The 23,977-nt window shown below is 38.4% G+C and overlaps 1 protein-coding gene across 28 annotated transcripts in view; it reads left to right on the plus strand.

Annotated features, from left to right (window-relative positions):
- LOC110483451 (uncharacterized) overlaps nt 1–23,977 on the plus strand; it is a 425,837-nt gene that overhangs the window by 351,451 nt on the left and 50,409 nt on the right. For all 28 annotated transcript variants that reach the window (XR_014953368.1, XR_014953360.1, XR_014953366.1 and 25 more), the window contains one exon: nt 1–23,977. This exon is cut by the window's left edge and continues 30,138 nt beyond it; it is cut by the window's right edge and continues 18,950 nt beyond it. The gene's annotated coding sequence lies outside the window, so the exon portion shown is untranslated.

Raw genomic sequence — 23,977 nt, forward strand, 5'->3', positions numbered from 1 at the left:
GTGACTTCAATAAAAGCAGGTAAAAGATTTAACTTCCACTGCTACCAGTGGGATTTGGAAGACTTTTCTAAGACTAATTAGAAATTTCTTTAAAAACAAGTTTCTAAAGCTAGCCTCTCTTCATTCAAGTAGCTAAGAGTGCCTTGCAAATGTCAAGAAGTGATGTAATTTTCACTTTGTAAAATTGGAAACTGAGCACTTTGCTGATTTATTCAAACCGATTTGCTCAAATTGATGCAGTGAACAGGCAGCATTGAAAATGAATCTGGTTCCCCTGTGCCTTATTCCTGTGTATGGAGTGAGGCTTGCTGGCCTCTCTAAGAAGAAGGTTCATGCGGCTGGCCAAATTAATTGTCCACAGATGTATATAAGACTAGAAATACAGATGCAGGAGTATTGGACTGTTGTACAGATTTACTGCCTTTTAAATCCAGTGTTTCTTTCTGAGACATATCTTTCTCAAATCAGAAAATCTCCTGGGAAGTCAGCACTGCAGATTGTTTCATTGCACTGGCAAACTCCTGAGAAGACGGGCTTTTCCTTTTACAGTCTGAACAAACAAAACAGGCCAGCTGAGATAGTAACCAATGAGCAGCCCTGAGATGTGAGGAGCTAGGGAGAGCAGAGCCAGACCAGCTGAAATGCTCTCTCAAGCACTTTTTACTCTTTGTTCTTTGCAGTTTTGGTGAATGTCTCTGAAAGGGTCAGGGGCAGGGAGTTTCTTCTGCCTAAACCTCAGCAGTCACTGGGCATGTCAGTGCAGGAACAGGATTTCGGTTCTTTGGGAACCAACAGACCATTCTCTGAAATATCCCCCTCTCTACATGCACAGCTTTCATGGAAACAAATCTCCTTAGCTAACACTCTTTCTACATCTCCCCAAAGTGCAAGATTCTGGGTTTAGATTTCATGTGCAAAAAACATTTGGTTAGCACTTCTTTCCCACCAGGGATCTGTGGTTGTGTCTATATGCATGTTTGTTGAACAGCAGCGAGTTTGTTTATACCTTTTGTGATTTTAGTTTGCCTAAAACTATCCTGTCTCAAATATTCATATAAAGTCTCTGAAAACGCATGAATCTAGGAAATGAGATTATTAAACAAATAGCTGTAGTCAAACTGTGGAGTTCAGGAGCCTGAGTTTGGGAAAGACAAAGAGCTTGTTACATATAATTACATCTATTTACACTTTAAATGACACATGGAATTCTTCAGATATTCATGTTTAATCAGGTGTGTAAATACACTGGATTAAATAAAAACTCAGGGTTCTTCTTTAATGCATGGTCTATTTTTTTGTATGTGGAATAATAGAACATTAAAAGCATAGTTTATTTTAAACATGTTTCTCCATATGTAGGGTTAATATGAGTACCTTATGAAGAAAAATTAAGAGTAGAAATTAGATTCTAAAATTAGCATTTCACTGATTTTATCCCATATCTTTTTCTTTCCTTGGGACATTCCCTTGGAAAATTCCATAATTAACCCTTTGCCATTTCAAATTAGATTTTCAACTAAAAATAACAACATTAAATTAAAACAATTAAAATGATAAAGCTCATCCAATAATACTTCCTAGACTAAGAATAGTAAAAGATAATGCAGAGAAGCTAGGCAATTAAAAATGTATGTGCGTTGGAAGTAAAATGGTAGGAAGTACAAAGAGAACTGAAATGGCTCTTGCTGTTTCATATATACATGCATTTAGAGTTTTGCTTTCAAACTTATTTGAGGCCTATTGGTTTAAATTCTTTAATCCACAGTTATAAAACCTCTATGTGGAAAAAATAAGATGGTTCCATTTAATTTCTTATCTTGTAGTTCCTCTATCACTTTTCCATTGGAGATGAACTGTGATTAGTAAAATTCTGCTATTTTCCTGTGAGGGCAGTTTGAGCCTGTTTTTATGATGGCCTTAATCTCACCATGGTGCAATTAGCTTAACTTCTGTGGAAATAACTGATATCTTAAATTTATACTCTGACAGTTTTGAGAAGATGGATGAAGGATTTTGGTCTCAGTGTTGAGATTTCTGTGAAGAAGGATGCTGGAACCCCATTGGCAATTGGTTTTCACCACAAATTTAAAATTGCAGCTGTATATTATTTAGATGAGTTATAGTTTCAGAAGTGCCTGAAGCACTGCTCAGGTTCAAGGGTTTCCTCTGGCTTGTTCCCTCTTGTGGGTTTCCTCATTAGCAGCTCCAAGAATGAGTCATTAGTGGTGTCTAAAAATTTGGTTTTAACACTGAGCCATGATGTGACATTTCCTCAGTCAGTACAGTCCTTTCTGATGGTGCCTGTTATAAATTTTTCCAGCCATCTCAATGTACCTTGTATCTAACAAAGTCAGAAACATTATTTTGAGTGGAAATAGAATGATTTCTGACTACTTGAACTACAGGTTCAGACTAATAATATGTTTATGGGAAAATATTTTCATTGTTTTAAAAATAAATGAGAAAAGAAGCATGCACATGCATGCATGAACATGTGCACATTCATGCCCCTGTATGCACAAAGGAAATCACGAGGTTATACATTCTATATCTCTGATGCAGCTTTTTGGAGAATACAGTACTGGTGTACATTCTTAGAAAACAGCTGACTTCAAGGTCAGTAGTAGCGCTGGAACTAAGTATCTTTAAGCTGTCTTCTCTCCCAAGCTATGCTATGATTCTATGAATGCTAAATGACTTAAAAAATGCTTTCCTCCTTTAGTAATGAAACTCTAGTCAGCTGATGATTTTCCTTAGACTTTTCTGATTTCATTTTAAATATAAATGCCAGATATTATCACTTGGGTGTGAGGTAGCACATTGCTGATGAGATAAAAGCAAATGCTACCAGAGACAAGGACAGCAGCCTTCTAGAATAGAATCAGTGTAAACTCTCATTCTGAGTTCCTGCTGGCTTAAATGACTCTTGCATTTTTATTTACCTACTCCAGTATTTTTGGCCATCTCATTTTGTAATACTATGAAATCTTTATTTTCTACCATACCCTAGGGTGTTTCTCTTTGCAGAAATCACATTCCTTAGTTTAACCACTTCAAATCCTACATGAGTAGCTAGAATGTGACTTCCTGGAGATGTTAATAATACCAGGAGGTCCTTGAAAAGGTATTGGTGGGTTTTTTCTTAATATTAGTGTAAAACATAGTGCTGAAACCTTCTTTAGGACCTCATTACCCAACAAGCTAGAACTGTAGAACATGTAAATATATGTGTTAGTTCAGAACAAATTTTCCAATGTTGTTAAAACAATTAGATTAATATAGAACAACTGTAACATTGATGTGTAGAATGACATTGATTCAAAAATGCTGTGCCAGACCTTAGATGGTTATAAATAATATTCCCTTTTAACATATGCAAAGAAAAAAAATAGTTCCAATAATTGGAGTATTTGGTTAAAGAGCACAGACATATGCTACTGTATTCAGGGTGTTCTGAACTCAAAGGACACATAAAGCAATTCCCATCTTGGGAAAATTTTCAGAAAAAAAAATTACTTCAAATTGAGAGGCTACCTTTTCTATGCTTTCATCTTATTTTCTAGAAATTTTAGTTTTAGAAGTCCTTGATTCCTCTTAGTGTAACTCTGCTGTCTCCATCTAAAAGTACTTAGGCAAGAAATTACTGTCCTGCTATCTAAAATCCCTATGCAACAAGTTCAGTATAAATATTTATCTTGCTGTGCTTTAAGAGCAATAAAACTTGGCTGATGAGGCTATAAGCCAATCTTTTACTAGAATACATTTTCCCTTTGGGTATGGTTGATTACTGGTAGCTGCTAAAAAATGACCAAATAGATATATGCAGCTAAATCTAAGTGAATCTGAAATTGGAAATATTTTTTAATTTTCCCGATTTTTCCTGTTTTTTTTTATTCCTAGACTTTAAGAACTTTGAACAATATGTGGGATGCTTATAACATACTAGAGGCTTGGTAACACTCCATAGTTTGCACCCTTGATGATGGCTGTAGCAAACAGGGAGAAGCAATTACAAAAGAGTGTATATATTTCTTGTAATTTAACCTCAGTCACCAACCAAGTACCACCATTTGTTCACTCCCCCACTGGACTGCAGAGAGACTTGGAAGAGTAAGGCTGGAAAATCTTGTGGGTTGAGATAAAGACAGTTCCAGAGGGAAAGCAAAAGCAATGCACACAAACAAAGCAAAACAAGGAGCTGATTCACTGCTTCATGTTGGCAGACAGGTGTTCAGCCATCTCCAGGAGCCACATTGCATGTAATGGTAAATTAGGAAGACAAACAGCCTCCTCTTTTTCCTTCTTTCCCCCACTTTCCATAATAAGCATGATGTCACATGGTCTGGAATACCCCTCTGGTCAGTTGGGGCCACCTGTCCTGGCTGTGCCTCCTTCCAACTTTCCAAGCACTCCCAAATTCCCTGCCAATGTGGCAGTATAGAAAGTAGAAAAGGCCTTGGCTTGGCGCCACAAAAACTACCCTAGTATCATCGGTGTGCTCAGCACAAATCCAAAACCTATCCCTGTACCAGCCACTGTGAAGAAAGTTAACTCTGTGTCAGCCAAAACCAACACAGTAAATTATTTAGATGAATATGGTTTTGAATGGAGCCTTGCACCTGATGGAGGTGATAAAATGTGCTTGTTGGTTGTGATCAATATTTGTAGGTATTGTTTTAAATAATGCTTCTTTCATGTTTAAGCAGAGCCTGTGCTTGGGACTCTGAAGAAAAAAAAAGAAATGGGCATTGTATGATCTTGTATGAATATGTTTTCCATTCCTTGCTACCTGTTCTTGTGACAGAAGTCAACAGCACTATTATCCATGAGAATAGAAGGGGAAAGTTTTATCACAGGAGCATGGTACCACAGAGTGAGACTAATGCTGTGAAAGATCCATCATATTACTCCTAAAAAGTACCTGTGAGCAGGTGGTCTAACTTTTTAAATGGTACTTATAATTAAGATAAATGGATGAACTCATACTGTCTATTAAATATCTGTAACATGTAACAAAGTAAAAAGAATCAAAATCTCGGTGTACATTCATTCCCTTATGACAAATGCTGAGTTAACAGAAAGTGAAACAGCACAGGAAAACTAGATTTTGTCTTATGGTAGAATAAGATAACCTGAAGAATTATACTTAAACTGTGATTTTTATAAGTTGCTAAACCTGACCAATACTATGTCTTGCAATATCTAGAGGCTGAAATAGAGGGTTGTTAATGTTTAAGATAAAATACATCTATTAGAATAATTCTTCAGCTGAAGATTCTAGGAAAAAAATAAAAGTGAAAGAGAATGGAACTAAAACTGTTAAATACATGAGCTGGCTCATGCAGTGGAAAACTACATAAAAACAGGGTCCTATTCTTATTGCTACATATCATTCCAAACATATGCTTTTTCCATTTCTGAGTTTTGTGTAATAAAATATTAATGGGGCAATGAAGTGACTCCTTGGAAAGGGAAGATGTTCCATATGAGAACTAACTTTAAAATGCTGTGAGACCTTGGGGGCAGTTTTGCCCTTGACTTCACATGAGTAGTAGGTCATGGACAAAACCTTTCCAAGAGCTGCTGAGTTCAGGAATATGTTTTGTGTGAGACAATCTACAAGGTCATGAATTTCCACTAGAAAAATAAGGAACGAGGTCTGCAAAAGGTTATATGTATCAAGAGCAGTATAGGCTCTTATGCTTCTGGATGCTGTGACAATGTATACTCTAATTTTTGTCTTAGTACTGCAACCTCTTGACCTGGCTTATTCCACCCATGGATTTGGAAGTAGCTTCCAAATATTGGTGTTCTCCATAAAATTGCTAGAATTTAATGAAGGTTCACGCTGCAGAATGCCAGCAAACTTTGAGCTGTATCAGCATTCTTTGACCAAAGCCTCCGGCTCCACATGAGCATGCTTTCTGATAAAATAAAAAACCAGCCTATTCCTCTGGAATGTCATGCTTCTACCTGAGGATTAAAGATATATCTTTTTTATTTTGGAGTAATTTAAGTATCTTTATTGAGATCAGCTAAATCAAAAGATGGTATTAGATGCTCATATTTTACTGCTTGCATGCTGCTCTGTCTTGCCTCTACTGCAGAAGAAAAAAAGTCAAATAGTTCCCCCATGGGAAATAAGATGTAAATTAATAGGAGTGAACCATTAGAACATATTATATAAATTTACAATCTTTTGGAATTTCAAATATGTTCCTAAAAGATAAAAAGTCTACGGAGATGGCTGTAGTTCTAGTCAGTTGATCATAATTGCCTTATTATCATAATACTCCCTACAGGGCCCTGCAGTAGTTGTAACCTGCACTTTCTCTAACACAAAACCTGCATCCCTCCAAGGGTGCCTTCTGTGCAGAGCTGCCACTGTATCTAATCCTTCATCTCAGAGCATTATGGTATTGGAGAATGCCCCAGACCTACCATATAATATAAAAAACTTTGAAGTCTGAAAATGCCATTATCAAACTTTTAAAAAGGAAAAGACATTCTGTATTCCTAAATACTTGTATTATGTGTTCTCATTATACAAAGTAGGTATATGAATTGTACTTAACTGAGTGATTATTGTTTTAAAGAGATTATTCCTTCAGTAATGGCACCTTAAAAGTAATTTCTTAGGCTGGCTTTAACAACACTAGGTATAAATAGTAATCTAATTATACTTAGGAGAGATTTATAGCTCTGATTACTCTCGCTTTAAAATTTCAAAGGGACTGACATGAGTAATCAACATATCCCATACTGTGAATTCATCTTGCTATTGTAAAAAACACCTGCCAATTGCTTGTCTGCAGAATGATATGCTATGCTGCCCATATTATTTCAGGAATTAGTGATACATATGCATAATGTATGCATTTTTTTAATGCCAAGGCATAAACCAGAATGCTTCCTGAATGCTTAGCTCTCTAGTCCTATGGTTCTTTCCTTAATATTGTTTCTTCAGATATTTTTTTTGTCTCTTTCTGGATTTTCCAGCAAACTTATTATGCAGGGCATGGTCTCTCTGTATGAATTATGCACACAGAAAAATGACACTAAAAGCACATTTTTGAAGTTTCAGAGACAAGTACATTTATTTGGAAACACCAGATCTAAAGATGTTGGCCTACATACTTGATGATGGCCTTCATTTACATGGTCTTTATTTAGTTCTTGCATAGATTTCTAGTCTTATTGGCTACACTTCTACTAAATAACACTGGGCAACAGGGTTTAGGTGTGGGATTACAGCTCTCCATACATGATGCTCCTGGTATGTTTTTTTATTCAAGCCTCAGAACATCTGCACAGTTGATACCTGAACACAAGCTGGGAACACAGGTCACTTCCAGATAGATTGTTTTGAAGCAGCCAGCCTGTTTCTTGGGTGACAAGCAGAATTTATCTATGCAGATCTGGACTGTGTTGTCACATTCTCTCAGCCAAAGAACACTCTTACCCTTTCAGTAGCATAGGCACAGGTGCACACATTATTTTGAGGGATTAAATAAGACTGCTACAGGAAAATGCATTTGTTCACAGAATTCTGTTCCTCCTCCTCCTCTGCATGTGCTGCAAGAATAGAAAGTAAGTGGGTAAAAATATTTTTTAAAAAATGACAGAACAGCCAACTGCAGGAAATGGGAAATCCAGGGAAAAAACCCACAACAAAATACTAAAGAGTAGCGTGTTCGTTCAGAACTGATGTATCCTGATTCTTGATTAAGACAAACTGCAAAATTTATATGTTTATGTCTTAATGCATTGGAATGCAAGGCTTATATAAGACAACTATAGCCTTGATTCTAGCCTTTCCTTTTTCCTAGGTGTTTGCCTTTGCAAATTTAACAAAATAATGTTAATCATGTACATGCATAATGTTTCATTGTTTTGAACATTGGACCAATTGTCTTCTAGAATGGTTACTCAATCATTTAGGCAAACTGCTCAGATTTCTGCTGCTTGAGTTTCAGATTAATTGATTGAAAGTTATTGTCCTGTGTGAATGATCATCACAAGGTGCCCATAATGTATGTTAATAATATCATTTATAATACTCAGACAAAGTAGGATGTTGTGCCTGACCTCAGGCTCTGGATATTCACACATTCTCTGCTGGGTACAAGCCTTTCTACCACTTCCTTTGCAGCTTAATGCCTTTTTCTCTTTCTCTGCTAAACTGTTTCTGTCATGTCTCCTTTTCCTTTGCAGGCATCTTCTCCAATCTCAATCTCTATTACCTCATAAGAGTAATTTCATCCCTGTTTTGCTTCCCAACATTCTCCCAATTTGTAATATATTTGCCTAGGCATATTTTTATGTCTCTTTTTCTTGTGCCCCACTCCCCTGGTTTTGCAATTCAGTTTTTCCTCTTATCCTTCCTGCACTGAAATGAGATGACTTCCTGCCATACACTGCTAGCAGGGGGATTACTGGGAAGGATGAAGAGACAGGTTCTTGGTCACAGTTTCAGCCATTACAGCAAAATTGTGGCTCTGCCAGGCACAGCAGCCTTCGGCTGGAGTGTATCCGTTCTGGTTGCACACGTGCAGCCTGGAGAGCCTGGGGATTGCTGAGGGAATGGAATATTCTCACTCATCCTCGAGGGGAGCTACATGTGCAGCCTAGGAAGCTACTCAGAGCAGTGAGACCTTCAAGTACATTTAATGCAGAGGAGAGCTTCAGGGACTTTTAGCTGAGAGATTCTAAATTTTTTAATGACCCTTTATAAGCTGCATTCTTTTTCCTTCCTCCATCCCCAGGTTTGTATCTTTGTTAAGGCAACAAGAGTGAGTGCAGATCTTTAAAAAAAGAAATTCAAAAAACCCCCAACAAAAACCTACTCCAGGTTTTTTTTAATATTGCAAATACTTTTCTTCATTGCTGGAAGCAGCTAAATATTTTTAGGGTAAGTTCCCATTCCCTCCTTCCTGCGAGTAATGTGGGCTAATATTTGCTGTGTTCCATTTGGGGAAAACTTTCTTTCCTGGCCTCCTCAGACTATCTCATAAACTTTTAAAGGGATTTAATTAAGTAACTTTGTTCTCGTAATAAAATTACCTAACTTCCTTCATGTCTTCCCATCTAACTTCAGCGAGCTCTCAGGTTTCTTGTGTGCTGCCACTCTCTGGCCTGTGTGGTCATGAGTAGAGGTGATATATTGGTATGATTAAGTGAAATGTGCATAGTTGATTAGCTTTTCATTGGGCAGCCACCCAGAGAACTGAAACTGTAGAGTGGGAATGCAATACTGAGGAAAACTTTGTCTAGATATTCCAAAATGGAGAAAAGGAGCTGCCAAGTGTAAATTAAAACCATTTGGTCTGAGTACTGAGGATAATTGTCTCCTTCATTCACCAGGTTTAGATATAGTCTGCGCTGCTTGGATGTTTATTTTGTATCATATTCTGGTTCCACCATTAAGCTACTATGTGCAAGTCTCATCAGACACGCTTGTTGAATAGACTTCCCCTTGTGGAACAAATCTTCAGATCAATAGCTCTTCATATATAATTATAATCATATAAGGATCTGTTTTTCTCTTCAAGTCAGTTTTATACTGCTTTCACTTTGCTGCATTCAGTGCTACATGAGGATGTAAATTAGACACAGACTTTGCCAATTGCCCTTTCAAATAGAAACCCCTCCTCACATCTACCCTTTCACCTCTCTAAACCTGCTTTGCTTTCAGAGAAAAGGGTGGGCAAGAATACCAGCATCCCTAGATAGCAGTCATCCTACATGCTTCAAACTTTTATACTGCTGAGGTTCAGTGGAGGGCAATCTTTGTTAAATGTTTTCAAAACCAAATTTCAGATATCAAGGATGTGCATGAACACAGGATTGTACATATACAGGCACACACATGTAGGAGGATACATATATGCTCACACAGAACGTTGTGTGAGTGCACACACACATGGTCAAAGAATCAGAGAAACTGCTTGTCTGCCAGTTATCTTAGTGTCATCTAAGATTAGCAGAGAAGCTCTTCTACAGCTCTGCTGACAAAAGATGCAGAGGACAACTCTGTTCTTCTAGACTTAGAGACACAACATCAACAAGAGACCAGAAGATGTTTTATCTCAAATTTTAAGGAAGGATGTTCTCACTGTTATATCTCTAGCCTTCTTTTTTTTGTCACCTTATTGTTGGAAACATTTTCCTAATAATTAATCTGTATCTACACAACTGGGATTTAAACCTATCATTTTTGTACTAGCCATGGTGGATAAAGGGAATAGATAGTTCTTCATGGCAATCTTTTCCATATTTTAAGGCAATCATGTTCTTCATGAGGCCCTCTTCTCTAGACTAAAGAATCCCATTCCTTATTTACAGTCTCTGTTCCCTGTGGACATCCAGAGGCTGCTGCCCTCCTAGAAGACTGCTCCTACAACTGACACAATGCCCAGGAAAAGGAAAAGTGAGAGGATTCCTTATATAAAAGGAAAACACCTATTTTTCACTCTTCAATTGTGTATATATTTCTTTATAAACAGCCTGACCTAGTTGACTCATATGCAGTTTGAAATCCTTCAGATTCTTTCCTGCAAAGCTTCTGATCAGCTGTATTTTCCCCCTATTAAATTTACAGAGTTACTAATTCTGTCCTATGTGCAGGAATCTGCATTACTCTTTTCTGACCTCATCTGTTTATCAGAGTATTGCTCCAATGGACAAAGATCTTTTCCATTCTAGTCTTATACTGTCAGGAGTGCCTGCTAACCACCCTGTTTGATGCTTTTTTCAAAGGCCGGAGAGGTTTTCTTTACTCTGTTTGCTTATGAAACTATAAAATACCATGGAGTTTGGGAGATCATGTCAAAAAAATGTGTTCTGTTTAACTGTGAATGCTTATACCAACATTTTAAAAGCAATTTTCAGCCAACTGTGCACCCACTTCAGACTAATTTAATTGGGCTGTATTTGTATTTCCTAGCACACTTTTAATAGCCTCCCTCACTGGAGATATTCAAGAACTGTCTAGATGCAATCCTGTGCTGTGTGCTCTAGGACAACCCTACTTGAGAAGAGACGCTGAAACAGATAACCCACTGTGGACCCTTCCATCCTTGCACATTCTGTGATTGTGTGATCCTGTGTGTGTTAAAAAAAGCAAAAAATTCACATCAGTAGAGGGGACATTTGCCTAGGCTAGATGTCTCTTTTATTCTCTTTGAATTAACAACTGAAAAACTTAAGATACTTAGAGGGGCCTATGAAAGTACAAAATGTAAGAAGAGTTGCAGAAGATTGTTACTTATTTTACCTGAGTCTTGGGTTTTACTAGTTTTTTCACATTGAAGTTCATTGCTAAATTATCTTTTTTTTGTAATAAACATTCTTCTATGCTGGTATTAATGTTTGCAGGTCAGGTGACAATGAAACTTCTTTGGGCTCAATTTCTTGTGCAGGTATAAATGAGAAAAGAATATGACAGATTGCTTTTATTTTTTAAAGCACTCACATTTGCTTCTGGGGTTATGAAATGCACACCTGTTGCACTTACATATACAAGTATCACCTGAAATTTCATGCTACAGACAACAGAAACCTCTTGTTTGTACTTCATCATCATTTGCTGCCTATTGGATAGCCTGGTTCAGAAAACTGAGACCTTGATTTGGTGAAGTGACTTAATTTGTGCATAATTTGGTGTGTCTGAATAGGCCAATATACTCCAATGTGGTTATTTGTATTTTAAAAGGATGTTATGTACATATTCCTTCATGTCCTTTTCTGGGGTCAACTTTTGTTCAAGTAAGGAAAGATGGGATTGAAATAAACCATCTTGTTTATGAAGTGGACACTTGACTGTAGAAGTATTCTCATATTTTTTATGACTTTTAAGTTTATTTGTGTCTCCATGACAAAAGGCCTGTTCCTTTTGATGAAATAAGCTCTGGAGGCTAATGATGGGATAGTTTTAATTCTTTTGTTTTCTGATCCTCAAATTTTTTGAGTTGGTGCATAGTCCTTTCTTGCTTAGTTTTGTGGTGGCATAATCTCTAGTGGGGAGGGTTAGTTTTCACATACTTTCCTATATGTTCTCACTTTGTAACTTACTGTATTTTGAGCCCATCACACAGCTGGGGGAATATTTGTTGGTTCCTGTGACTGAATTTCAGTATGACTCAGAAAAGCTTTGTCTGTGGACATTGAGTCATGGATAAGGGTTTTTTTTATGTCTGGCATCATGTTAAATTCCATTCTTGGTGGCTCAGTGTTTTTGGAGAGATAGACATTGAGCACCAAAAACATACATTTTAAATGAGCTAAAGGTGTGAGATTCAAGGCCTAGGAGTTTACTTCCTGCTATTTGTCAGATTAATGTAGGCATAGAGATGATGTCATTATTTTAAATCTCATTGGCTGTATTCTCTCATTCCACAGAAGACCTACTAAACTGGTGGAATTTTCAGATGCTGAGCTTTCCTTCTCCTCAGAGCTCTGAATTCTGAATATTATGAATAGTTTGGGTTAAAAGGGACATTTAAAGGCCACCTAGTCCAAACCCCCTGCATTGAACAGGGATGTCTTCAACTAGATCACGTTACTCAGAGCCCCATCCAGCCTGACTTTGAATGTCCCCAGGACACCTACTACCTCTCTGGGCAACGTTTCCAGTGTCTCACCACCCTCACCACAAAAATATTTTTTCCTTTTATCCAGTCAAAATCTACCCTCTTTTGATTTAAAACAATTTCACAGAATGAAGAATAATGAGGTTGGAAGAGACCTCTAAGATCATCAAGTCCAACATATGCCCTAACACCTCAACTAGACTATAGAACCAAGTGCCATGTCCAGTCTTTTTAAACACATGCAGAGATGGTGATTCTACCACTCCCTGGGAAGGCAATTCCAGTACTTTATTATTCTTTTGGTGAAATATTTTTTCCTAATACCCAACCTATACCTTCCCTGATGTAGCTTGAGACTGTGTCCCCTTGTTCTGTCAATGCTGCCCGATGGAAGAGACTGACCCCCACCTGCCTACAACCTCCCTTCAGGAAGTTGTAGAGAGCAATAAGCCTCTACAACTCTCTATAAGCCTCTAAGCTTCCTCTTCTCCAGGCTAAACATCCCCAGCTCCCTCAGCCGTTCCTCACAGAGCTTGTGTTCCAAGCCCCTCACCAGCCTTGTTGACCTCCTCTGGACACACTCAAGCATCTCAATGTCCTTCCTAAACTGAGGGGCCCAGAACTGGATACAGCACTCAAGGTGTGGCCTCACCAGTGCCAGGCAGGGGAAGAATGACCTCCCTGCTCCTGCTGGCCACACCATTCCTAATGCAGGCCAGGATGACTTCTTGGCCACCAGGGCACACTGCTGGCTCATATCCAACCGGCTGCTGACCAGCACCCCTAGGTCCCTTTCTGCCTGAACACTGTCCAGCCACACTGTCCCCAGCTTGTAACCTTGTAGGGGGTTACTGTGGCCAAAATGTAGAACTCGGCACTTAGACTTATTAAACTTCATGCTATTGGACTCTGCCCATCTATCCAAGCAATCTAAGTCTCTCTGCACAGCCCTCTTTCTTTCCAATAGATCAACACAAGCTCCCAGCTTAGTGGCGTCTGCAAATTTACTAATGAAGGACTCAATGCCCTCATCCATGTCGTCTATAAAAATATTAAATAGAACGGATCCCAGTATAGACCCCTGAGGGACACTACTGGTGACTGTCCCCAGCTGGATGCAGCACCACTCACCACCACTCTCTGGGCCCGGCCATCCAGCCAGTTCCTAACCCAGCACAGAGTGCTCCTGTCCAAGCCGCAGGCTGCCAGCTTTTCCAGGAGTATGCTGTGGGAGACAGTATCAAAGGCCCTGCTGAAGTCTAAATAGAGAACATCCACAGCCTTTCCTGCACCCACCAGATGGGTCACTTGGTCATAGAAGTTGGTCAGACATGACCTACCATTTGTAAACCCATGCTGGCTGGGTCTGATACCCTGGCCATCCTGTAAGTGCTGCGTGATAGCACTCAGTATGAACTGCTCCATTATCTTACCTGGTACTGAGGTCAGGCTAACTGGCCTGTAATTTCCCTTTGTCCTGTCACAACAAGCCCTGAAGGTAAACTGAAAGGTTTTCTCCAGGTGCATATCAGGAACAGTACAACCCCAAGCGGAATTCAGCCAGGGAATGGTCCTTTTGGAAGTGTTGAACAATGTATATGGAAGAGTAATTTTTTTTCATGAGACCAGTTCAAATCTGGAATAAAACCTGTGAACTGCATTGGGATGGAGGTGTCAGCAGAGACTGCCTTCATTATCTACTCTGTCACACCACTTGCTAACATAATTATTGATGACTGAAGATTTCCTTTTAATTTGTTGGTTAAATCATGATCTTGTCCTGATACCTCCAAGAAACAATAAGCTTCTTCTAGTAGCTACCATGTTTTCTTAAGTAATAGCTGGGACAACATACTTTAGAAAGGTCAGGTGATTTGAGACTGCTCATGAGTATCTAAAATGCTTCCAGCTAGGATCACGCAAGCCATAATATGTGAGTTATCTTTAGCCACTGTCTGTTAAAACTATTAAACTTTTAGGTGCTCAAATCAACTTTGTCAAGATTATTTCACAAACTCTTCTTTAATCTTGTATTCTTGTCATTCTCTTTGGTCTCACTTGATTGATCTCTTTGAGGATTCTTCTTGAAGTTCTTAAATAGTTCATTATTCATGGGGTCAGACAGGCTTCTTCAAACATGGGAGATCCCACTTCCAGAACTGGGAATGCATGCAAGCATTTTTAAGTCCTGCAGCAGTGGTCTTTTTTATGCTGGAAATTAAATACCATTTTATAAGAAACTGCAATAGATGCTTTACTCTATTTTAATCATGAAAGATTACAATGTTATGCTTTCTACATTTGAGTTATAATTAAGAAGATGTTACATGTTTGGACTAGGTACTATAGAGGACAGAACTGGAGCTTATAAATTTGTGATAAGGCTCACACTGTGCTGGGGTTTAGGCAGGAGGATGTGTATCTAAAGTAGAACACTCATACAGCTTTCAAAGAAGAGGGAACTGGCTGCCCTACTTATGACCCTTCCCTGTTGGCTGGGTAAGAAGGAAAAATAACTTATAAAGTCTACCTTTCTTACTTCAAAGGAGAAAGCAACTGGGAAAAGGACAGAAGAAGGAAAAAGAAACACAGGGATTAAAAGAAGCACCCAAATATATTCAAAGTTCTGATCCTTGCCTTCAGGAACTTGTTTTACTGTCTTGGTTAGCTGAATCATGAGGTTGTTTTTATATGTTCCCTCAAGATATTCAAGCTCTTAAAAATTCTTGGCAAAATTCCAGTTATTCTCCAGAAATATTTTTTACTCTGCCTCTAGGATTTCAGCATAGGATTTGTTGTCAGATTTTTAGGGCCTGATTCATTCCAAATTTTCACATCTTTTTTTTGGGACGGGGCATTTTGCGAATTTGCACAGAGAGAGAGAGAGAGAGAGAGAGAGGGGAAGAGGGAGGAGGAGATAATAATGTAGGACAGGAGCAGGAGACAGAAATTTCTCCACTTTTATTAGAGAAGAGATGGAGAGGGCAATTTTCATAAGAAATCATTTCCCTAATGACTTCATGTATTGACTTCTCTACTGTTCAATACCTGCACAAGTCTTCACTGCAGAGTGAGTGTGCAGTGCTTTAATTGCCTTGTTAAAGAAGAAAGGAATCTCTCCACAGCAGAGAATCATGGAGTCTTGTAGGCATCTCATACTGTACTAAAGATATTGGATAACTTAGTATTGTAATTATTGGCCTTTCCTGCTTGAAGACTTATTAATGCCTTTTTCTTTGATAACTCAATCACTCTGCACTTTAAACCTCATCTAAAGTTCTGACATGAATGGTCTGAACTTGCAGTCAAATATCTGCCCTGGAAAACCACCAGTCTTTTTCTCAAGGGTCTTAGCTGTGACTGTAACTGTCCTGTCACTGTTCAAAGGAGGACCATATGGGTTTTTGCCCCTCTTGCTCTTGCCTCACTTAAAACTCATTCCTTATAATGGTATTTGAATTCTTGACACTTTAACAGTTGTACCTGGTATTTTCAGCACCTTCTCTCTACTGTATTTCCCAAAATAGATGAGAAAAGGAAACACAGAAGGATTAATTAAAATAAAAATAAAGCCAAAGTAGCTGTCTATGTGACTCCAGTCTATTGAATTTTATAAATGGTGACAGAAATATGTAAGAAATCTTAACTGAATATTTGTGCCTATGATTCTGTGTTGAATGCTGGTTTGGTGGGGGATTTTTTGTTTTGTTTTGTGTTTTTTTCTGTTTTGTCTTGTTTTTCTTTTTCTGTGTAACTGTTTTGGTTTTTTTCTTTCCCAGTTACTGCTTTTTGGAGGAACAATACCCTTTATATGAAGCACACAGACAAGAACAGTGAACTGGGATAGAAAGGGGTGTGATAGCCCAAGCAAACTATAAGTAACAATGAGAAAGTGAAGAAAGGGTGTCTGGGATTTTACATGTAGGCTTCTTCTCTGAGGACATTAAAAAATGCCTCAGCTTGAGGCAAAACATTCATATATCTTCATTGTTTCTTCTGTTTCTAGCTACCTGATGACCTAGAGTTTACTTTGATGGGCACAGAAAATTTTTAAGAAGTTATGCCACACATTTAATCATCACTGTCCTTAATAGACAGGGATGGTGTGTTGTGTATTTTACAGGCAGAGAAGTTATACAGATCTCTCTCCACACACTGTTCCCATGTCCACACCTACACTAAATCTTCTGTCTTACTTTGACTGGGAAATGTCAATTATGCAGTGGTTTAGGGCTGGCAGCTCATTTGAGTTGTCGGTAAATTACAGTCCTCTAAGATGATACCAGCAGAAAGCCTTGCCAAACCCCATCACAAACCACACACCCCAGCACGCTGAGCACACAGAAATTAGGGGATAGGTGAGGGGTCACTGTGGAAGTTAACCAATATAGATCCCATTTGCACAGTAAAAAAACCCAATAAATTGCACAATTTATCTAGTATGATTTGAGCTACCTCTTGACACAGTGTCAGGTTGTTATAGGTACCTTTCAGGTCCTGTGTAATATTAGATATTGCTATTTGGATGTCTTAGACACCTAAGGATATCTTAAATATCCTAGGCACTATATGCCATGTGTGGACAACTGAGGTCCCCAGAGTTCAGATTACTGAAAAGATAAGAAATAATTTGTTTAATTATAGGATACATATATCAACATTATAGGATGTATGATATCTATTAGTAAATAAGCTCTATAGACAGACAAAGACTTCTGGGAGTCAGTATGTTTTGTAGACAGCTCCAGATGGAAGCATGCAGACACATCAGGTACCACCTGAGGTTTCCCAGAATCCGAAACTGCCCCATGGGGCTGAACGTTCAGACCTACAAAAAACACTTCCTCCTCACCCCCCAACAGACATGTTTTGTGGGATGCCCTTGGGCATCTAAAATGACACCATGTTTAGGTGGCTGCATCTCAGTGCACAGTTTAACCTCAGGAGAACTCAGGTGCCCGAACTGGGAATTGCCCAGAGGATCTCAGTTGTGGCTGTGTAGTTCAAAGCGGGAGTATTACATCATGCCCCTTAGATGTCCTCTACCTCTGCACCCTCAAGGAAGTGTTCTGTCTCCCTGGATTTCCTAGCAGCTGTTCTGATAAGGCACAGGGAGCAGCTTGTCTCTGAGATCAGTGTCATGGAATCCTTTTCCAAAGCTGTGCAGTCCTTCTCATGGACCAGAGGAGCGTTCATCTGTCTCTCCTCACTGCCCTGTTCAACTGCAGACCACACTTTATCTTCTCACTCCATTCAGCTTCCTGGACTCCTGCCCCAAAACATTTCCCCCTGGACTCTTTACCAGTTGAAGTCAGAAGAAGGTCAGCTCACAGTGTAAATGTTTACACAATAAACTTTACTTTTTCTATACTTGCAGATAACACTCCATGTTTTTAACCTCCCTGTGAACCTTATGATAGTGGTAAGAAGTCTGTTTTCTCAGTGAGCCCCAGAAAAAAAACAAACCAAAAAAACCAAAACTAGGAATATGTAAGTCAGGCTGTTTTAGAGAGCTTGTGAACTGAGGCAAACCACTACCTCAGGCACCAGTGTCAGACTATTTTCCAATTCTCCTGTCCTAGGAAATCTGATTATTTTTGTCTTGAGGTTTGTGGTGTTTGATGCCTTTGTTTAAATTCTTCCTCCTGGAGTCCTGTGATGTTGTTTTTCATTGAAAAATAAATTAACTTCTTTGACTTTACTATAGTATAGGAAAACTGGAAGACATGAAGCTCAGATGTTCAAGTTTTCAAAAGGAGATTGAAGATACAAGTTAGATGTTTAGATTTTGTGAAGGGCAGAGAAGAGATGGAGAAGACGGAGTCAAAATTTTTGAAATTGGCAAGTTATATCTTTTCCCCATACTTTTTTTTTTTTCACTAAGCTCATACAACATCTCTCTTTTTTAGGTTATTTCATTTTTTTAAGTATAAATATTCATTAAATAGTATAAATATTTTTATATTCCATTTTATGGACTTTTTTTTCCCCTTGTCTCTGAAACTATTTGCTTTTAGTTTTATTTTTTCTTTTGTTTTGTTTTTGCCTTGGATATCATAGCAAAGACTATATTCAAGGTGAGATTTAAATACAGATAATATGCAAGTGCTGTTGGTGTTGACAGGAAGTCTCTTATATGTGAAGGACAGCATAAGATAAAACTTGTTTTTTCAGTTTCCAAACAAGTGGCTGATAGAGCTGGTGTCTCATACTTAAGGGAAGTAGAAGTTGATACAATTTCAAAACAAAGATGAGGGATTTGGGGGTCAGGATGGAAGGCTACATTTAAGCACACTGAGATTCAGTATTGCTGTCTCCTGACTTGGTTAGGTGAGAAGGAAAACTTGAGAGACAAAAAAAGAGGAGTCAGGTTCTCTCCAGAAGACTGATCTAAGTTAACAGCAATGAAAAATTACTGTAAGAACAAAAGAGCATCTGGAGGCACACTTGTGAACAGCTACCCTGGCAAGAGACTCTGGATGGTTGGGAGAGGGCTCAGAGAAGACAGAGGGCATGCAAGAGAGACTCTACTTGTGCATTGAGCTAATTTTCCAAAGGCACACTCATGGAAGTCTCTGTTCTGTTGACTGTGTAGATAAAATCAGGATTTGTGCTTCCACGTCTGCCCTTCCAGCACTTCCCTTGAACACTATTTTCATGCAGACACAGGTGAAACAAAGACAAAGAAGCCCATGCATGTGTGTGTTTGCTTATGGGTAAATCTATTTTGAGTTATCATGCTATAGCAGGATATCCAAGTTAGTTTTTTGTGATTTATAGCAGGATTTTTGCATAAAAAGAAACACTATTTCTGTAAAGTATTATACATTTCCTTTAGGGAAGGCTAAATCAGCCATATTAATTCAGCTAAATTCAGATTTTTGTGATAAATTATGGAAATATATTTTAGATAGTCATAGAAAATCTATCCAACAGTCTCGTGATAGTCAAGTGGACAAATAAAAAAGCCTTAGTTGAAGCTGAAATAAAGTCAGTCCATCATAACAGGACAATATAGTGGCAAACAAGGGAAACAAATGTCCTTATTTTGAGAAATAACTATAAATCACCAGTAGAGCTAGAAATATTTGTCTGAGGAGGGTACTGAAAGAAGTAAGGTTGAATGGAAACATATGCCTAACAGGTTGAAGCAAATCAAAGGCTTTAAACAAAAAAGAAGGAACTGTAGTAAGCCACAAGGGATTGCTGCCCTTCTCTGCCCTCAGTGGTTTCTTAGACCCTATGGTTTTATACTAAATCATCTCTTCTCTATGTGGTAATGTAAAACCTAAAGGAAAATGTGAATCTTCTGATTGTGAGAACATGAGAGCTCAGCTGTATGAATATGAAGGCCCAGGACAGTAGGAAATATCAATGTAAAACTACAACATACTTGTCAACTGCTAATAAAACAATGCCTATTTTTGTTGTTATCCAATTTCACTTTGTCTCATTACATGTAAAAACATGTCTAGTTGTCAGAAAATTGATTCACTGTCATGTATGAATATTTTCTGAAGAAAACTTTCCTCCCCTATCTCCCCTTTTGTCCAGCTAAACACCTCAATGAGGTGAAAACAGAGCTTGTTTACTGGAGCTTTTGCTGTTTTTCACTGATCTCCAAAATGCAGTTTTGCCACAGTTATATTTTTAGTATCCTCTGTGTCGCAACAGCAGTCAGCAGTGACATGCTCATGTTATGAATCTGCAGTGATTTGTCATTTCTTCAGCTACAGACTTTGACAAAAACCTATTTGTGGTGTTTACAAGAACTGCAGCAGCACCAGGGATTTGGGCACACAAAACAGAGGCATATAGATTTTCTTAGGCCAGCTGGAATTTAATTTCAAATAATGAACAAAAGTGTTTGGCGTTTTTAATGGGCTGAATGAAGCAAAGTGTGTTTGGAAGAAGCTTGCATCAGCTTAAAAGAACCATTTCTGCAGTCTTCTTGATACAGTTTGGCATACCAAAAATCCAGCACCCTCTACTGAGTTATACATGGAAAGCAGAGCTGGAACACTAAAAATAAAGATGGTGCCAAAATGCAATGCCTGTTCCTGGCAGCACTGCAAGCTCCTCATGCTCTGTTCTCATTGGAATTTCCCTTTGCTCCCAGGTGGCTCTGTACTGGAATCCTGTGGTGGATATTATGAGTTCACTAGCAGAGACACTAGGGGAATACAGTTGTATAACACAAGGGCCGTGGGTTATGGTAATCCTGGGCTGCAGAAGTGTCCTAATATTTTTTTTATTCCAATTCGTTTTACTTGTAAATGAAGTTGCAAGGCCCTAGACCTGGAGTGTGCCAAAACCTATCAGAAAAGGAAGCTTGACTGTTCTTTCACCTGTGGGCACCAGGTATCTTTCCTAAAAACACTCTAGAATAAGTTCTCTAGAAACAATTTAGAACAAACTGACCTTGGAAGCACAAGTAAGATCCATTTCTCCTGCTTCTATCCCTTAGTCTCTCTAAGAAAAAGGTATAAAGGAATGCTGACAGATATCGATGGCAGTATTCAGATGCAATATATCAAGAATTATCATTTGGCTGTCCCATTATTGGACACATGACTATGGTTTATACAGTGGGAGAGTTCATACATGTGGAGTTGTGCAAAGGGGCCCCTTGAATCTACTATCAAAACAAACCATGGGAGATGACTGAGATGAATGCCTTTCCCAAGATGTGATGTGCCCATTTACCCCTGCTACACATCTGTCCACACCCTGACACAAAAGAGCAAATGCCTGACTTTTTGTCAGTGTGACAGACAGTGGGAGCAGTGGTGGAGAGGACACAGCCTATTGAGAGATGAAGTGCCAGGCCGTGTGTCAAAGACTAGCTGCATAATTTTGGCATGCAGGATTTGGCCTTTAGGTTAGGTACTCCGACTGTAAAATGTAGTGGGGAACTACAAGGTTTAGAAACAGGAGGTTTCTATGTGAAGCATGAAACTGGAAGTTAAATGGGTGCAAAAGGACAAATTCTAGAACTCAGGAGCTAGAGCAACATGAGAAAAATACTTTCTTAATGCTATTTCTGAAGTAAATATTCTAAATTGCAACCCAGTCTCGGTACTGAATTTTTGTCAAGTAGGGATGGCTGATAGTTGTATAAATCCTAAAACTGGTAAATATCTTAAATTGGCAATCTGCAAATTAATTGCTTATGAGAGCTGAAAAGGAAAATTTATCCTGCTAAGCTTTTGAAACCTCAGAATTTTCCTTGATGAGCTTTAAAATTGTAGGCCAGGGAAAAAAGCAGTGACTAGGATGCTGCCTCAGTTATAAACTCCCACTCTGAATGAGGCAGAGATGCCATTTTCAGTGGGATGGTCCAGATAACTTCCCTGAGCAGTTTGTGAATGTCTGCTCTCACTGTGTGCAATCTCCTTTACTTTGAGAAGATGCTTTGAACATAGCTGAAAAGGTGTGGTCCAATCCCACAGAAAGTTTTGGTTATGATGAATAGAAAGTAATCTCACAAAAAGTAATAAAGGAAAGAAAAAACAACCCTCACTAAAAACTGTTTCCTTATTATTTTTCAAACTGCCTCTGTGGAGCAGTTTTAATTTCAACAGTCTCCAAAACTATTTTTTATTTCTGCCACCCAAAAATGAGCACAGGAGAAAGAAAATAAAAATGGCTCTGTGTGATGCATGTAAATGGCTAGAACATCCTAGATGAAATGTGGAGTCTGAACAATCTAAGTACAGAGCAGCTAAACAAAAATTTGGCTTTTATGTACTCTGTATTGATGTAATTATTATTAGCCATAAGAAAAAGTGTTGGGAACCTACTGGAATTGGGGAAAGTTTATGACCGTGGCATGAGAAGGTGGTAACTTCCCACACAAACTGAACATGATGCAATAACCTGCAATTTACATTTAGTCTAACATATTTAGACTTTGACCTATTTAGTTTCCAGGGCTAGAGATTGTGTTTTCTTTTTGAATGCCCAAATATTTTGAGAAGAATGAAGCTAATTTGCAGAAAAATGTTTTTGGAAAGAGACATTGTGGTTGAAATTCGAGTTTCTTTGCATTGTTAGTACTCAGCTGGTGTGGTGGTGAGGTGTCCTGCATCTATTCCAGCTATGACTGGTGGCAGACTACTCTGGTCACTCAGTTCTCACGTGTCCTTTGGTTCCCCACAGACCCATTGCTGCTGTTGAGACTCTGTGTACTCACCATGTGCTGGGACCTTTGCTGTAGCTCTGTCCTGGTAATCACTGAATTGGCCTTCCCTGCCATTGAGGAGAGGGAAGTGAAAATTCCTCAAGGTCCATGTAGCTAGGCATGATGTTTGAAGAGTGGTAGTGCTACCAAGCCTTATGGCTTAGCTCAAATCAATGAGGAAAAAAAAAAACAGTAGCCTCAGTGTTTGTGAAGGAAAGTTGCAACAACATGACCTGAGCTCACCCTGTATTAAAAGAGAAATAAACCTAACAAATGTATAAATTTATTTTTCACTAACTCATGTTACAGATAATCTCATGATGTCTTGTGGCTTGACTCACAGTTTTCAAAACTTTGAGGTTGGCAACAGTGAGTAATACATAGATCGCCACATGCAAAGCAAAACCAGCTTTTATTTCTTTTTTTTTTTCTTTATTCCTTTTTTCCTTTTTTATTTTTTTATTTTTTTATTCTTTAATTCATGGGTTATATAATACCAAAGCCAGATTCTGCTGTGGGCTCTCATCTACTGTCATAGGAAGTGCGTTTAACAGTCCAAGTCTCTGTCTTTGGAAAGAAGAGTGGAATCTCAACATACTTAAACATTCTGTAAGCCATGAAATGAGTGAGTTCTGTTTCCTTAAGAATTTTTGTTGATTATCTCTGAGGACATTATCTTCATTGTCTCTCAGGCTTCCCTCCTCTTCCGATCTCACTATAACTGACTAATAATTTGAAAACACTTGTTGCTAGTCTCTTGAGGTATAGTTTAACTGTAGTTTGAATCTGCTTTCCCTTCAGCATTTGCTGCTTTGGCACTGGGATTTTATAAGGGAAAATCAGTGGATGAATATACTGTGAAGTACTTAAAAATTACTAATTTTCCAGATCAGCTATTATGATTTCATTAAATCCATGGCTCTCTTTCTATAGCACAAATAAAAATTTTCAGTGTACAACAATGATTAGAGAGCACATTAATTGTCTTAGAAGACATTATGGTTTACTTAGTGCTACTCCCTTTGATTTTCTGCAGAAGGATGCTTTAACACTGTGGATGGATGCTGTGATCACTGCTAGAGGATTCTCAATCTCTAGCACAGAGGTGTAGAACATTACTGCATTGCCACTGGTTATTGCAGTGTGTTGCTACTCATCAATTCAAAATTATTTACTTTGTGGGAGCACAGAACTGTTGTGAATC

Source organism: Lonchura striata, chromosome 2 (genome assembly GCF_050655825.1).
Source record: "Lonchura striata isolate lonStrDom1 chromosome 2, ASM5065582v1, whole genome shotgun sequence".
Classification (NCBI taxonomy): Eukaryota; Metazoa; Chordata; class Aves; order Passeriformes; family Estrildidae; genus Lonchura; species Lonchura striata.